The following is a 16,169-nucleotide window of genomic DNA, read 5'->3' as shown; positions in this document are numbered from 1 at the left end:
CTCTTGTTGGATGGTTCCTTTGGGGATTTGGGATGGGATCTCCTTTTGGGATTCACCTAAGGGGAGGTAGAGATGGGGATGCCTTTGGTCTGTGTTCAGTGGGATCCGTCTGAGTGGGTTATAGTCACATTCATATACAGTTCTGTTGCTGTCACCTCTATCAGCATATCATTTCCTTTAGAATACAGCACTGGAAACATCTGGGTTGCACAGGAGAAACACATTTTGAAATGTGTCATGGACTGAAATTCCCCAAATTCATAAAATGAAGCTTTAGTCCCCCAGGTGATGGTATGTGGATATGGAGCCTTTGGGTGATAATTAAATTTAGAAGACTCATGAGGGACCCTCATGATACTATTATTGCCTTTATAACAGGAGGAAGAGAGACCAGAGCTTTCTTTTTCTCTGGCCACTGCCTGAAGACATAGCAGGACAACAGGTATGGGCAAGCCGGGAAGAGGGCCCCTACCAAGAACCCAACCTGGCTGGCACCTTGATCTTGGATTTCTCAGCCTCCAGAACTGTGAGAGGTAAATGTCTTGCTTAAACCACCCCGTCTATGGTATTTTGTTACGGCAGCCCAGACTGAGACAAAATACACAGAGCCAGAACAAATCATTGAAAAATGTGTTTAATTATCAGATGCATAAAACTTAAATGTAAGACTTAGTTCTCACTGAATCAGTTTCCTGCAAAAATGGACTTGAACAATGCAGTATATACGATTGTAAACACACCAACTTTTCTTTTCGATGGAACTCATATGAAATACATTTAACAGAATTCCCCTAATTTTAGGACACAAATCTGTGGCGTTCTGCAAACAGCAAAACTATCCCTGTGTGGAACCCTGTGTTTCATGTATCTCAACCTATCGGATCTAAGTGGATCTGATGCATTTTGTCCTGCTGAAGGCTAACGTCCAATATGAAACTGCATGTAAATTGCCACCAACATGGCAAAGTGGTCTAAAGAAACCAAGTATTTCTACCTCTTTCATCAATAAGTTATTGTGTGTTCCCTAAGACAGACGTGACTGCACAGTTATGTAGCTCAACCTTAAATATTGAAAATTCAATCTGAGAGCACTGTCAAAGAATAATTTTCAAAAAAATTAAAACTGTGACTTTTATGCACATATAACAATGAACATGTGTTAGGGATTTTGTTTAACTCATCAATTAGGAAGGTGGGAAGATGTTAAATTAGCTCAGAGGGAAATCCAAAGGACATATTTATAGATCAGGAATATTGCAACTGGAGATAAAACTAGCTGCCACCCCAGCGGTGGAGAGAAATTGCTTGAGCCTGTACTTGGCATATCTACAGATGAGGATTACTGTGTATTTATATCAATTATCTGCAACTCAGAGTATGGCATGATAACTCCCAAAGAATCCAAATAAGATAACCCAGAAGGGTGTTCGCTAGACCAGACGTGGGCAAACCTTCTGTGAAGAGCTAGATAGTGAATATTTGAAACTTTGTGGGCAATACTGTCTGTGTTGTGAGAACTCACGTCAATCATCATAGAGCTAAAGTAGCCACAGATATGTATACACAAGTGGGTGTGGCCGTGTTTGGAAAAAACTTTATGAAGAGAAGTAGATGGTAGGCTGGATTTGGCGAGAGGGCTGTGGTTTGCCAGAGCCTGCCGTAGGCAATGTATAGTTGTCTATGAAGGTGCATCTCCTTCCCTCCGCAACCCACTTCAACCCAAGTTCAATCCTTGAGAATTCCTGACCATCCAGATGAATTAAAGCTGTATTTCAACTTTAGGAGAGAGCTAGTTCAATCCCAATTTGCACTTACCCTGAAACCTAATCTTTTGAATCTGTGTATCAAGGAAGGAGATTAATTAAAATTCCAACCCAAACATTTCAAATCCTAGGTGAACTCTGAATTTTGTTGTCTTCACCTTGGTCTTACATGATCACCAGAGTTCATTTATATCTCGGGGTTTTTCTCTCATAAAAAAAAAAAAAAAGAAAGAAAGTAAAGAAATTCCTCGGGGCAAAAAAAGAAAAGTTTGAGGTTTGGCCTTGTCTTTTTTTATTCTTTTCTTCTTCTTCTATTTGGCCTGGTAACTATTTACTTAATGGTTACTACTTTTAGGAAGATTTAAAAAAAAATCATACTTTTTAAAAATACTGTTTGAAGGGCTTGTCTGAATTAGTCAGTTGGCCTTAATGTTCACAGAAGTCCCATTTTGTGGATACTTTAAATAACTTAAGTATTAATTTTAGCATTGCACAAAATAACCTTGATTGCACGTGCTTCTAGCTGGACAGTGTCACGAAGGTCAATAAAGTATTATTTTGTTCACTCTATTCTGTTCTGAACTATTTCTTTTGACTTTAGGAAACCTGAAATTAAGATCCTTTCTTTTAGAGGCAATTGAAAGTTGGTTCCACACTATTAAAAATACTTTAGCACTGCATAAATGATAGAGTATCATCAGATATTTAAAATACATTGTGATTTACTAGTGTTGGATAATTTTTCAGAAATAAATCTACCCAGGGTGCCTGGCCAGCCCAGTTGGAAGAGCACGTGACTCTTGAACTCTGGGTTATGAGTTCACACATTGGGTGTAGAGATTATTAAAAATAAATAATAAACTTAAAAAAGAAATAAATATAAATATAAAACAAATTTTATATATGTCTCTGACTGTGGGTTTAATTAATTTTGAAAGAAGTATGCTATTGCATATCCCAAATTATAATTTTTCCCTTTACTGAAGCACTCAAAATAAGAATAAAAGCAAAATTATAAGGCTACATTTATGAGGTAAGAAAATCTTTTTTAAATATGCAAATAGTTATAAATCATAAAAGGATAAGTTTACATGTTTAAATACATTAAATTTAAAAATATTCTGCATGATGGAAGATATGCTATGTAACAGAGAAAGATAAGATGCAGACTAGGAGAAAACAGTGGAAGTAATACATTATATGTTAAAAAAAAAAGAAGAAGATAGCAGGAGGGGAAGAATGAAGGGGGGAAATCGGAGGGGGAGTTGAACCATGAGAAACAATGGACTCTGAGAAACAAACTGAGGGTTCTAGAGGGGAGGGGGTGGGGGCATGGGTTAGCCTGGTGATGGGTATTAAAGAGGGCACGTATTGAATGGAGCATTGGGTGTTATACCCAAACAATGAATCATGGAACCCTACATCAAAAACTAATGCAATGTATGGTGATTAACATAACATAATAATAATAATAAAAAAGAAAACAGTGGAAATTTATGGCTTGTTAATTGGTATGTACCCAGAATGTAAAATAAATGACAAATGACATTAATTGAGACAAATAATTGAGAAAATATAACTAACTAATGCAATAGAAAAATTGGCAATGATATGAATTTATTGAAGCTGAAATTCTCGTGCTTAATAACCCTAATGGTCAATAAACAAATTAAGAAATGCATAACCTCTTTATAGGCAATCAAAGAAAATCAAAGTGAAATACAATGCAAAATAACTTCATACCCTTAAAAAAAGCAAAAACAACCACTCTTCTGTTCACTTCTCATTGGCCAGAACCAGGCACATGGTCCCCCCTAAACCTAAGTGGGTCAGAAATGCCTATAAAGCAGACGACAGATGTATTTGGTGAATGGCACAAATGGCTGTCCCTTCTGCTGTCAACACCACGCATTACAATTTGGTAAAGTCCATTGAAGCCGTGTATAGCCTATGACTGGGCATTTCCACTTCTAACAATCAACTGGAGATACTTTTGCCCATGTGCAAAAGGAGACGCGTCAAGAAAAGTTCTTAGAAGCATTCCTTGCAATAGAGAAAAATGTCTATCAAAGGCAATAAAGAGAAAATTATTTTGGCGTATTCATAGAATGTTTCATAGCTATTGAAATGAGTGATCTAAAGATATCACCCTGAATAATTCTTTTTTTAAAAAATGTGTTGTTTATTTATTCTTGAGAGTCAGAGAGAGAGAGAGAGAGAGGCAGAGGGAGAAGCAGGCTCCCTGCCTAGCAGGGAGACTGACGTGGGACTTGATCCCAGGTTGCTGGGATCGCAACCTGAGCCGAAGGCAGACGCCTAACCATCTGAGCCACGCAGGCCCCCCTACCCTGAATAATTCTTAAAAATACACAGTGAGTGGGGGAAAAAAGCTAGCTGCACAATGTAATATAAAATGATCTCTTGTATGAGAACTGGGAAAATACTGAGAGCAAATACTATACATTGTTTCAGGATATCTGTCTATGTTAAAAGCATGAACATTCAGACAGAAAGTATGTATGCTATCTTTGGAAGATGAGTGCTTTCTGCAGAGAGACGGATGGGTTTGATATCACAGTGGGGTACAAATGAGGCGTTGACTCCTTAATGGTTCTCTATTTTTTTTAAAGATTTTATTTATTTATCTGACAGAGAGAGACACAGCGAGAGAGGGAACACAAGCAGGGGGAGTGGGAGAGGGAGAAGCAGGCCTCCCGCCGAACAAGGAGCCTGATGTGAGGCTCCATCCCAGGACCCCGGGATCTTGACCTGAACTGAAGGCAGACACTTAACGACTGAGACACCCAGGCGCCCCTGGTTCTCTAAAGTGATTTAAAGCAGATATAGCAAAATATTCAATATGGATGATGCACAGATGGATATTTAGAATAATACTTTCTTAATTCTCAGTTTGACAATTTTTCTAATTAAAAAAAAAAATAAGGATATGGAAAGAATGGTGGAGTAAGTCTGAAGTGTCCCACGGTAGAAAGCTCTTCTATGTCATCTGTGCATATTTGAAAACTGACTTGCACACATAACGATGTTTCACAATGATATGATTAAAGTTTTAAATTACCATTAGGCAAAATTGATGCTCAGGAAGATGGGTATGTTTCTGTTGTCTCCAGTTTCTCTAGTCACTCTAGATTGTACTGCATTTTGTTTGACATTGTACAACAATCTTCCTTTTTCTGAACTCTTGTGATATTTCCTATCCTGTCTTGACAAAAATTCCCGCTGCTTGATACAATTACACAGAACTGTTGTGTGCATATTATATGTATCTGTCCCGAGAAAGCGAACACCCAGGGGCCTGTGAATATGTCCTCCCATACTTACGTTAAGTACCTACTATGGTGCTAAATTTATGACTAAATTATTTTAATATGCCTTATGGCATTCAGGGGTTTTATGTCATCATCATGCTCGTTGGCAGAGTGAATAGAACTAGTGGTGTGTGTGTGTGTGTGTGTGTGTGCGTGTGTGTGTGTGTGTGTGCAAACACTTAGCAGGGCTGGAGTAAGGACAGGAACATTTAGATATAGGTTCCTTTTCTATCTTACATTGGGAATGCTAGAAACACCTATTATGATTATGTATGTGTGCCTTGTAAGCATATCTGCTACCACATGATATGTATATTCCTTAAAAGAACCCCCCAAACCCTCTTGCTCTGCAGAATTGTTGGATTAAAATTAAAGGGGCCTATGCCAAAACAGTCAAATGTTGATGACTAGAACCTTATGCAACTTTGTAACTAACCTAGTAAAAAATGCTCCTAATAAAAAACTAGTATAGCTAATTAGACATTAATTACCTAATGAATAAATAACTACTTCAATACATATTAGAGTCAAACAAAACTAATTAAGTATGGCATTGGCTTGATGGAAAGTTTGAGATTGCCAGGTTATAGGGAAAAAGGTAAAATACATAAATATCAAGGGAACCCACACCAAAAGCCTTCTAAAACAGAGCTCATGGTTCAATTGGGTCCAGGCAAGGACATGGGGTGAGTGGGAATCTCATAGAGTGCTAGATTTTTCCATGGATGGCTGTAATAGCAGAAGCATATTTTGAGTTTAGTTGACACTCCATGGGAATAAAAGCATATGTACCTTGCTTTATTAATTTTATGTCTTTTGTTATCAAAGTACTTTAAGACTTTCTTATGGCTATTTTTTCTTTTTTCTTAATCTTGGATGCTTTTAGTTTCTTGCTATATCTGAACTTTCAGGAATTTCATTTATATAGAGAGCCTAGTGAAGTATGGCCAATCACCCTATGTGCTCTTGTGTGGCTACCCATAGTTTAATGTATTCTAATTTCTGCTTTGGTAATGTTAAAATAAGAATTTTGCATATATTTATGTATTTACATTTTTTTCTAGTAGGTAAGAGATTTGTCAAGAGTATCTCAGATAGTAAAACAAAGTTACTGTTGTGTTAATAGTAATTTAACAAATTGGAAAAGCAATTGCTGTAAAGTAGCTTTAATAAGTAAATGTTGTTTATCTTTTTATTTGATATAAAATTGTGTTTATAATTGCTTTCTTAGTAAAGAGGTTATCTTTCATTAAGATTTATCAAATGCATTTTATCCAAAGCTCCTAGGCTGATAGAATAATGAATTTCTGCTAATATGGTGATTGAGGATTGATTCTAGTCATTGCATGTCTTTCCTCAAAGTTACACTGTAGAGATTCATCTTTGGATAATAATCAGCCATTGCTATAATAGATTTTTATTTTATAATTTGTGTTGCTCCACTGAGCAGACTGAGATATTGAACTGATTACAGGTAAATTACCTTTTTGTCATTTGCTTCCTTGACTTTGTGGGTGGGTATAAACATCAAATTCTATCTTGAATTTAGATTATTCTTCCTTATTCTAACACTGTATTAAGCTTTTAAAAATATTCTTTATTAACAGAATTCCTTAAGACTATAACAAGATGTTTAAAAATTAAAATAAATGCATTCAAGGTGAGACTGCTCCTCAGCTGCTTTAACTACCAATATTCATTTTTAAGTAAGGTTTTATATGATCTTTTGGGATCACATAACCATTTAATAAAATTAACATCATGAATTTGGGCCTCAAATTTTCACATTCCTTATTTTTCTCTGAACACAGTTTTATGAATCATGTTACTCTAAAGTGAGCTAACTGAACTAAGAAGGACATAATTTTCCTGACCTGGTAAGAAAATACATCAAACTTTAGGATTTTAAGATTATTACCATATTTTATAGCTTGCCATAAAGAAGAATCCCCCAAACCTCCTTTGAAATGATTATTGAGGCACTAGGCAGCATAACTGAAAATAATTTCTAAAGTCAGAGTATGACAGTCACTTTTATAAAAGAAAACTATAGTCAAAATATATGTGTTTTGCCAAGCTCTCCTTTTTTTTCTCAAAACGTTGGTATATAATCCTTTTTAAGATATATTCAAAAGTATTTAAATAAAGATGAATTAGAAGATCTAAAATCAATTACCTTTATTTTGTGTTTAGTTGGCTTCATGAAAATATCTCTATTTTCAGTGTTCATGGTAGATTGTATTTGTGGAAAGTATTTTTGAAAAACATTTTTGGTTATGATTAATATTCAAAGATTATTGTCACTACTTTCACTTGCCATCATGGCTAAAATTAAATAGACTGTAAATACCAAGTATTAATGAAGATGTGGAGCAATTGGGACTCTCATTGATGCTAGAAGTAAAGAATGGTATCAGTTAATGGAGTTTGATAGTGTTTTAATAAATGTTTTTATTTTCCTACTCTATGACATAGCAATTTCATTACTGGGTACTTATCCAAGAAAATTTTATCCAATAAAATTTTTTGGCTACAAAAAGACATGTGCTTTATTTTTTATTTTTTATTTTTTTTTTTAATTTATTTATTTGACAGACTGAGAGAGACAGAAGTAGAGGGAACACAAACAGGGGGAGTGAGAGAGGGAGAAGCATGCTCTTCACTGAGCAGGAGCCCGATGTGGGGCTGATCATGACCTGAGCCGAAGGCAGATGCTTAACGACTGAGCCACCTAGGCGCCCCTATTTTTTTATTTTTTATTTAATTTTTTTAAGTCATGTACTTTAATATACATATCAGCTTTCACCTATAGTAGCCCAAACTGGACACCTCATCTTCAGATGAATGGATTAACAAATGATATTTTATGCATACCTAGAGTACCACTCAGTAATAAAAAGGAGTGAACTATGGATACACACCACACCATTTATGAATGTCAAAGAATTACTGTAAGCAAAGGAAGCAAACAAATGAAAAACAACACATGCCATATATTTCCACTTATAGAAACTTGGAGCACAGATCAATTAATGATGGTAGAAATCAAAACTGTTCTTTCCTGGAGGAATCAGAGAACAGACCAAAAACGTACATGAAGAAATTGGGGCTTACCAGAGGGCACCATGCTGCTTCTTATCTTGTGGTGTGCCCTGTGTCTGTTTCCCAATAAAAAAAGAAAGTGAAAAAAAATAGAATACTTTTTGTTCTGTATCTTAATTAGAATGGTGTATACATGTGTGAATACATTTGCCAAAATTCAGCATACTGTTCACTTAAAATTGGTTTATATTATTATATATAAGTTAAATTAAATAAAACAGTAATAAAAAAGTGAAAGCATAAAAAACATTGCTGTCTTTTATTATATGAAGTGTTGGCTCATGTTGAATTTAAAATAACTGCTGGTGTTAGTTACATGGAAAGATCTATTTTGCATCTAAGGTATGACCATGGTGACAATACAATTTAGGGTCTAAACTGGGGTGCTTTTGGAAGTGAAAAGGGATAGATAATTTTGCTAGGTTAAAATTAATAAATCAGGACTTTCTTGGTCAAATCAGGAAGCATTTTTACCCCAGTTATGACTCATTTCCCAAAATGATGACCTGAAAGACTATAGAACAACTGCTTTTAGAGGTAGGCTCACAACCTGATTATTTGTATCTTTGAAAATTCAAGGGCAGCTGACAATTTCCAGGATGGTCAGCTACCATGATGGCATGTGGACCTTCAGTATCCACAACTGATGGTGTGCGGTGAATCAGACACACCAAATGATATCTTTGGGGTTCCATTATTGAAGGAACTGAACCAGTTACACTCTGTTCATCTCTCACCCACACCTTTGCCTTTGATCTCACAGACTCATTAGGTTGCCGTGTTCATATCCAATACTCCCTAGGGGCATACAGAATTATTCCACAAATTGCAGCGCCTGTCTACAGGATGTGATTTGTCTCTCAGTCAGTGATTAGGACATGCTACTCTTGCATCTAAAGTCACATTGTGATAGAAATATATACAGGGTGGATTGGGGATACCAAAAGTCAGAATTACAAAGCAAATCTGAGTCAGAAAATGCTTTCTGGAGAAGGTGATATATGAGCTGAGATGTTAAGGTTAGCTAAGCATTCTATAGGCAGGAAAAAGCAGAAACAAGTTTGGGGCAAAGGAAAAACATGGAGAAATGTGCTGAAGTTTCAAATAGCATGATTTCTTTTCAAGAACATACAGGTAGGGGCGCCTGGGTGGCTCAGTTGTTAAGCGTCTGCCTTCGGCTCAGGTCATGATCCCAGGGTCCTGGGATCGAGCCCCGCGTCGGGCTCCCTGCTCTGCGGGAGACCCACTTCTCCCTCTCCTGCTCCCCCTGCTTGTGTTCCCTCTCTCGCTGTGTCTCTCTCTGTCAAATAAATAAATAAAATCTTTAAAAAAAAAAAAGAACATACAGGTAAATGGGTATTGCTGGAGAGAAGGGTGTGTAAGGGAGAGGGAACGACAAAGTGATGCTAAAGATGTTTCCTACACTCAGGTTTCCCTGTTAAGTATCTTGAGGGTGTGATCTGGCCTTTAGTCCAAAGTGCTCAGTATGTAATCAGTTGAATTATGGGCAAAAAACACAATCATCAATTTTCTCACTGGAATACCAGGTAGCTTTTAAAGAGTGTTCAAGGCTTAATATCCTTTTATCCAGCGTGGTTTTATTGCAATCTATGCAAACATGATATATTTTTACTTAAATGTCTCTGCATTTTGTTTTTATGAATTCAAATATATGTCCCACAGAAGTTAATATGAACTGGTGTTTTAATATATTTGAGCAGTATTAATAAAGACACATGTATCAGTTAGTTGTTGCTGGGTAACAAACTACTCCAAAACACAGTGGTTTCAAACAAACAAAAATCATATATTGTTGCTCCTAAGTTAAAGGAAGGCTGGACCCATTCATTCATCTGTAGTCAGCTGTGGGTGAGTAGCTTTTGCTGCTGATCTCAGTTGGATAAAAGAGGGTGGGGAATAACATTCCAAGATAGACACAGCAGTTCTATGAACAAAGATCAGACTATACATGGAAAGTTAGAAGATGTATAAAGAAACTAACTTAATTGAACCAACAGAAACTTATTAGTCACTACTGCCAAAATAATGCCACATGCAAACTACCAAAACCTCATTTGCTGGGTCATTCGGATTGAAATTGCTATCGGTGGAGATTGGCTCCAAGTTGCAGATTGGTTTAGATCAGCTCCATTCTTGTTCATCCTGGGAGCCTGGCTAAAGAAGCATCCAGTGCCAGGAAAAGCTCTTCTTAGGACAGACAACTGTAGTTTAAGACCCACACAATCACACTTAAAGTCTCTGCTTGCATCATATATGCTAATTTTCCATTGGCTGTAGTCACACGGCCGAACACAATTATCAAAGAAGCAGGGATGCATACTTCACTCACCATGAGAGAGTGCGTGTTTTACGAACAATAACCCAAAATATCAGAGTAAATTTGTGGAGTAGGGAGAAATGGGGACATAGATAGAAACCAAATGAAAACATCATTAGGCTGAATAATTAAGTTGAAATCAGAGCATGTGTAGCATACGGCATTTTCCAAGATGGCTCTGGTTCCACACACTCTAATAGAGATAAAATGTGACACTGAGATGCCTCACATAAGTGGCGAGGTCTAGACCACCTCCTTTGTTTGTGGGCCAGCCTCAGTGACTCGTTGACTAAAAGCATACAGTGAATGTGATGCAGTGTTACTTTCAAGCCCAGGTTATAAAAGGCTATGCACCTTCCTCCTACTTCTTTGGAGGAATCACACCAGGTTTTGACTGCCATGCCAGCAATCTGACTGCCTTCTGGCTACCAGGCTGTGAGGAAGCTCAAAGTAGCACCTGTAGAAGGACCACATGGAGAAGCTCTGCCACTGCATGAAACAAAGTGATGCCTCATTTGCTCCAGGAGCTTCCTTCCCAGCATTCCAGTCCCAGCCTCCCTCTGACTGTAACCTCACAGGGCATTCCATGCCAGAACCACCTCCTGAGTTCCTGACCTCCAGAAACCAGGAGAGATAATAAAATGAGTATTGTGTGAAGTCACATAGTTTTGGGACTATTTGTTGTGCAGCAATAGATTTCATAGAAAAATATGGTAGAGCATAAATACCAGGAGGAGGAATTGGACCAAGTTGAATAAGCACCGAAGGACCACAAGATTTCATTGGGCAGAAGAATGACAGGAAAGATGTGCTGTTTTAAAAAGTTCAGGCAAATGGCAATATGCAGAATCACCTGACGGCAGGAGTGCCTGGAAGTGGAGAAATGATCTCAGAATGTTCCGGGCACCAAATGAACAGTCTTTGGCAAGGCTGGGATTTTGCTATTTTCAGAAACATTTCTCCTTGGCAAAAGTGGGTTTTGGAGAATTTGCTCATATTCTGATGATCTTGGCCTTTTAATTAATATACTATTGAGTCATGGAAAATATATTTACCTTATAAATCTGTTTCATAAATGTGGGTTTTCGTTAATAGGTCTGATGACCTTATCGGTTAGTCACTTTGTTTATTATTTTTAAATCTTCACTTAGTGCTGCTATTGTGTGAAAACCAAGAGATTTTATTAGCTTCACATGATATGAAATTAATGAACTTAAATTTTTTTCTAAAAATGATTTAAAGCAGCAAGTTTTAGTATACATTTGGCATTTAGGACATTTACAACATAGAAGACTTTAGTCTGACAGCATTAGCTCATCTATTATATCAGAGTGGTGAGTCTTTGATATAATGCCCAATAGAAACCTCAACTGTGAAGTGTGTGATTTGGTAGCACATGTGTGTTCTCATCTCTCAAATCAAGGATTGCCTCTCTCTATTGCATTAGGCAAAGAATCATAGCTGCCTTTATATTTGGCATGTGGCTATTCCCAAGCACCATCTGCCTTTCTTTGTTCCCTGACTTACCATAGAGGATCACTCACTGCACTGCTGCTTACCCCCAAACAAAGCACAAAGAATTCTCTAATCTGGCCATTTCCTGCATTTGGTGTCTGTATAGCCACCCCTTCATTTCCTGGTACTTTTATTCCCAATCCAGAAAGCTCTTGAAAATACCGGACTTTACCAAATGGTACCAGAAGAAAAATTTAAACCAAGAGGGAAACATTTTAAGCTGCACACCAAATATTTGATTACTAGTGTTCAGAACGATGTAGTTTTGGAATATACATGAGGTCCAGATCCGAGGACCAAGAAAGAATTCTTGAGATGTCTTTGGTGCAAAAAAGGTGGTTTTGTTAAAGCATGGGGACGGGACCCGGGGGCCAAAAGAGAAGCCCTGGGGTTGTGAGGGGTGACTAATTACATACTTGGGAGTTGGGGGAGGTAAGGGAAAAGGGAGGTTTTTAAAAGAACTTTTGTATGCTAAAGAGGACCTACAAGATATTGGAGGCCTTGCCATTGTCAAGTTAAGGTTGTTTTTCCCTCTAGCAAAGTACTAACATTAAGATAGTTGGGAGTTTCCTTCTGGAAGTCGGGTTATTGATAAGAATGCTTTTTTTCTTTGAAATCATTGAGATATTTAGAGGGAGACTCATGTCCTGCTGGATTGTGATCTCTATTAGTTAACCATTCGTTTTATTCTTTCCCTTCATTTTAGGGGAGCCAGGAGTGCTTGAGGAATGTCACACATATCCCACCTGGGGGGAGGGGGGTGGGGTTGCAGGGTGTCAGCTTGTGCTTTGTCCTCAGCTTGCCTTCGGCGACCTCATCACAGAAAGTCATTTTTTATGTTCAGAGGGTTCTGAAATGCCCACACTGATCTTGTTTCTGTGTCTCTCTTTGAGAAAGATTTCCCCCTTTTTAAAAATTTTATTTAATTTTATTAATTTATTTATTTTATAAATAAGAGAGAGAGCGCAGGAGAGCGGCAGAGGGAGAGGGAGAAGCAGGCTCCCCACTGAGCAGGGAGCCCAACACGACATGGGGCTTGATCCCAGGACCCTGGGATCATAACCTGAGCCGAAGGCAGATGCTTAACCCACTGAGCCACCCAGGTGCCCTGATTTTCCCCTTTTTCTAATCTTTATTACCAAAGCTTTATTACCAGAGTAAGGCTTTTACCCACTACCCATAGATTCAACCCCAGGATCCAACTTCCTGCTTCACATTTCCCAAAGTCAAGAGTATTTATTTATTCAAGAGTAATGACTTGGTAGGGGCGCCTGGGTGGCTCAGTCATTAGCATCTGTGTTCGGCTCAGGTCATGATCCCCGGGGCCAGGGATCCAGCTCCCTGCTCTGTGGGAAGCCTGCTTCTCCCTCTTCCACTCCCCCTGCTTGTGTTCCCGCTCTCACTGTGTCTCTCTCTGTTAAATAAATAAATAAAATCTTAAAAAAAAAAAAGAGTAATGACTTGGCGACATCAGCAGGGTGATTCGCGGTAGCATTTACCTGCAAAGTGTTGTAGGTGGTGCAGAGGGGAGGGGCTGTCTAATGCCCTTTGCCTTTATTCACCAGTATACATTGCAGAGGCTTTGTTCTTCAGATTGTGGAATCTCTTTTCCCTCCATCTCTATTGCCCAAGGTCAAATGTCAACTGACAGAGATTATATAAACTAACTCCTGGCATTGAGCAAAAAAGACGTTCTTAACTACTTTTAGGTTGGAGATGCTCCTTCGCTCTATTTTGCAAGCAGTGTTAGCTTACTGAGTGCACCCTTTTCCTCCATCCCTTACCTATTTTGCCCCTTCAGGTCTATTTAGAATGAGAATAGATTTAACTTGCAAATGGCCATTCTCTTGAGCTATGTTGAAAAGACTGAGGGAAACCTAGAAATTAATTCAATTAAATATCCAAGACACATAACCATTCCTTGTCTGGGAGAAAGGGGAAGATAGGTTTAATTTTCCACAAAACAGTATACCTGAGAAACCTCTAATTCTCTTTGCTAAATGCATGTTTATTCCTTATTTTATTCATTTATTCATGAGTTTAGAATATATTAAATGACTGTTTGCCATGTAAAGATTTGGGTTAAGAGCATTCCTGACAAAAAAATGCAGCTACTGTACAAAAGAATAACTTCAATATAATGTTTGAAGAAGGAAAAGAGGCCAGCATAGCTGGAGTCTAGTGTTGATCATAAATATTTTCACAATATTTTTATTTTAGAAAACAAAGAATGGAGAAGGTGAATATGTCTCATATTGAAACTTTGTACTTTTATTTGGAAAAAGAATTGGGGTTAGAAGAATATTTTAGCTCTTTCTTCTCTTGATCACCAACCTTATCCAAGATCCATCCTTTATTGGGAAATCCCAATTATTGGGTGAGATATAGAATATTTTGTCCCTTTTCAGAAATAAGGAATAAAAGAAAATCTTTTCAACTGTCTTTACCTGAGGAATTTGACCTGGCCTTCTGACATGTCACTGTGGCTCAGGTTTTGCAGTTCTGATGTTGAGACCTATATTTTACCTAAAATATGATTTTCTCCTTTCTGGGAAAGCAAGGAGTGTTTAATGTATTTAATGGCTTGGGTAGAACAGCAGGAGAAGTTTACTAATAAAAGATTTTGGAAAAAGAAGTAGGAGAGAGAGGTTGGCATGATTTTTAGTGTCAACATGTAAACATTCCCCCTGGAGGGCATCACTGTCTCCTGCCAATCATGAAGATTCTCCCAGCTGTCAATCACTAGGATGCCTAGACCCTGCCAGCTCAAGGAACCTTGCATATTCTGAGCTAGAGGCATTTTTTTTTTCCTTAGCAGCATGAAGCTCCACAAAAGTATTGTTGAAGTGATTGAAATATAACAAGCTTGCTAGAAGATTTCACAACCAAATATTTTCTCCTTTTCTAATGGTCAAATTCTTTCCAGTATATTATTTGGTTTTCATGTACTTTTTACTTAGGAATGGGTATATATATGTGTATGAGACTTTGAGGTAGGGTGATCTTTTACCTTTTAGGAACCCAGTAGAAATAAAAATTATTGTTAAATTTTAATTTAGGTCCTGACTTTGCATTCAATGACTTTAGGTCATTACTTTTAGACCCCCCACACACACGCATAATGTGAGTTTTGTTCATGGGAAATCGTTTATAACTTATATATTTCTTAAAGAAAGAATATTTCAACTATAAAGAAATGTAAGAAGCTTTAAAATTTAAGTATTTCTTTAAAAAGATTTTATTTATTTATTTGAGAGAGAGAGAGAGAAAGAGAAAGAATGAGCAGGGGGAGGGGTGGAGGGCAAAGCAGGCTCCAGGCTGAGCAGGGAGCCCGTTGTGGGGCTCGATCCCAGGGCCCTGGGATCATGACCTGAGCCAAGGGCAGACGCTTAATGGACTGAGCCACCCAGGCGCCCCTAAAATTTCAGTTTTTTACTCAACTTTATAATCAGTTATGAGATAAAATTTCATAGTCTTCCTTTCTTGTCAGCTTAGTAGGTACAGGGTATAATTGCTTTCTTAATTCACACATAGACTTTTGGGAGAGTCATCAGTGAAATGATCAAATACAGAGAACTGTTTGTGACAGCCAAATTCTGAGTAACTGTCCTATTTACAGAAAATATTTAGATGTTAACTTGAGGGGCTAAAAAACTGATTGAACTGCCAAATAAGGACATACCATTAGAAGTAAAATAGAATGAGATGCCTCTGAATCCATTCATTGATGGGCTGTTCTCTTTGCTCAGAGGGGAGATCCAGGACAAATGACTTTCCATTGAGTGGAGAGAAAAATTCCACCTTCTTTTCCTTTGTCTTGTTCATCCATTGATATGCAAACGAGTGCGACTCTTTCTCCTTACAGTATTCGCATTCATTTTGACTTAGATGTGCCACATTTAGGTGGAAGGCTTCCCCCACTGTGACCTTGAATTCTGGCACCCTCAGAGGCTGTCTGGCTCTCAGTTTTGCTGCTGCTACTTAATCCAAAGCAATGTCAATATTGGATTCCACGAGATTTCCAAATGGATTACAACTCTAATCTATAAGAAGTCCACAATTAATGGATTTTTAACCATTATTTTAACTATAGATAAACTGGATGATACAAAAAAGTCCAGA

The 16,169-nt window shown here is 37.6% G+C and overlaps 1 long non-coding RNA gene across 1 annotated transcript in view; it reads left to right on the top strand.

Moving 5' to 3' along the window:
• LOC113929432 overlaps window positions 1–16,169 on the top strand; it is a 74,187-nt gene that overhangs the window by 53,250 nt on the left and 4,768 nt on the right. Inside the window, exon 2 of the long non-coding RNA XR_003522195.2 lies at window positions 379–533. This is a non-coding gene — a long non-coding RNA (uncharacterized LOC113929432). The remainder of the gene's footprint in view (window positions 1–378; window positions 534–16,169) is intronic.

The sequence above is a fragment of the Zalophus californianus genome, chromosome 5, assembly GCF_009762305.2.
Source record: "Zalophus californianus isolate mZalCal1 chromosome 5, mZalCal1.pri.v2, whole genome shotgun sequence".
Classification (NCBI taxonomy): Eukaryota; Metazoa; Chordata; class Mammalia; order Carnivora; family Otariidae; genus Zalophus; species Zalophus californianus.
Note: the sequence above shows the minus strand (reverse complement) of the source record. Positions and strands in the feature narration are given on the sequence as shown.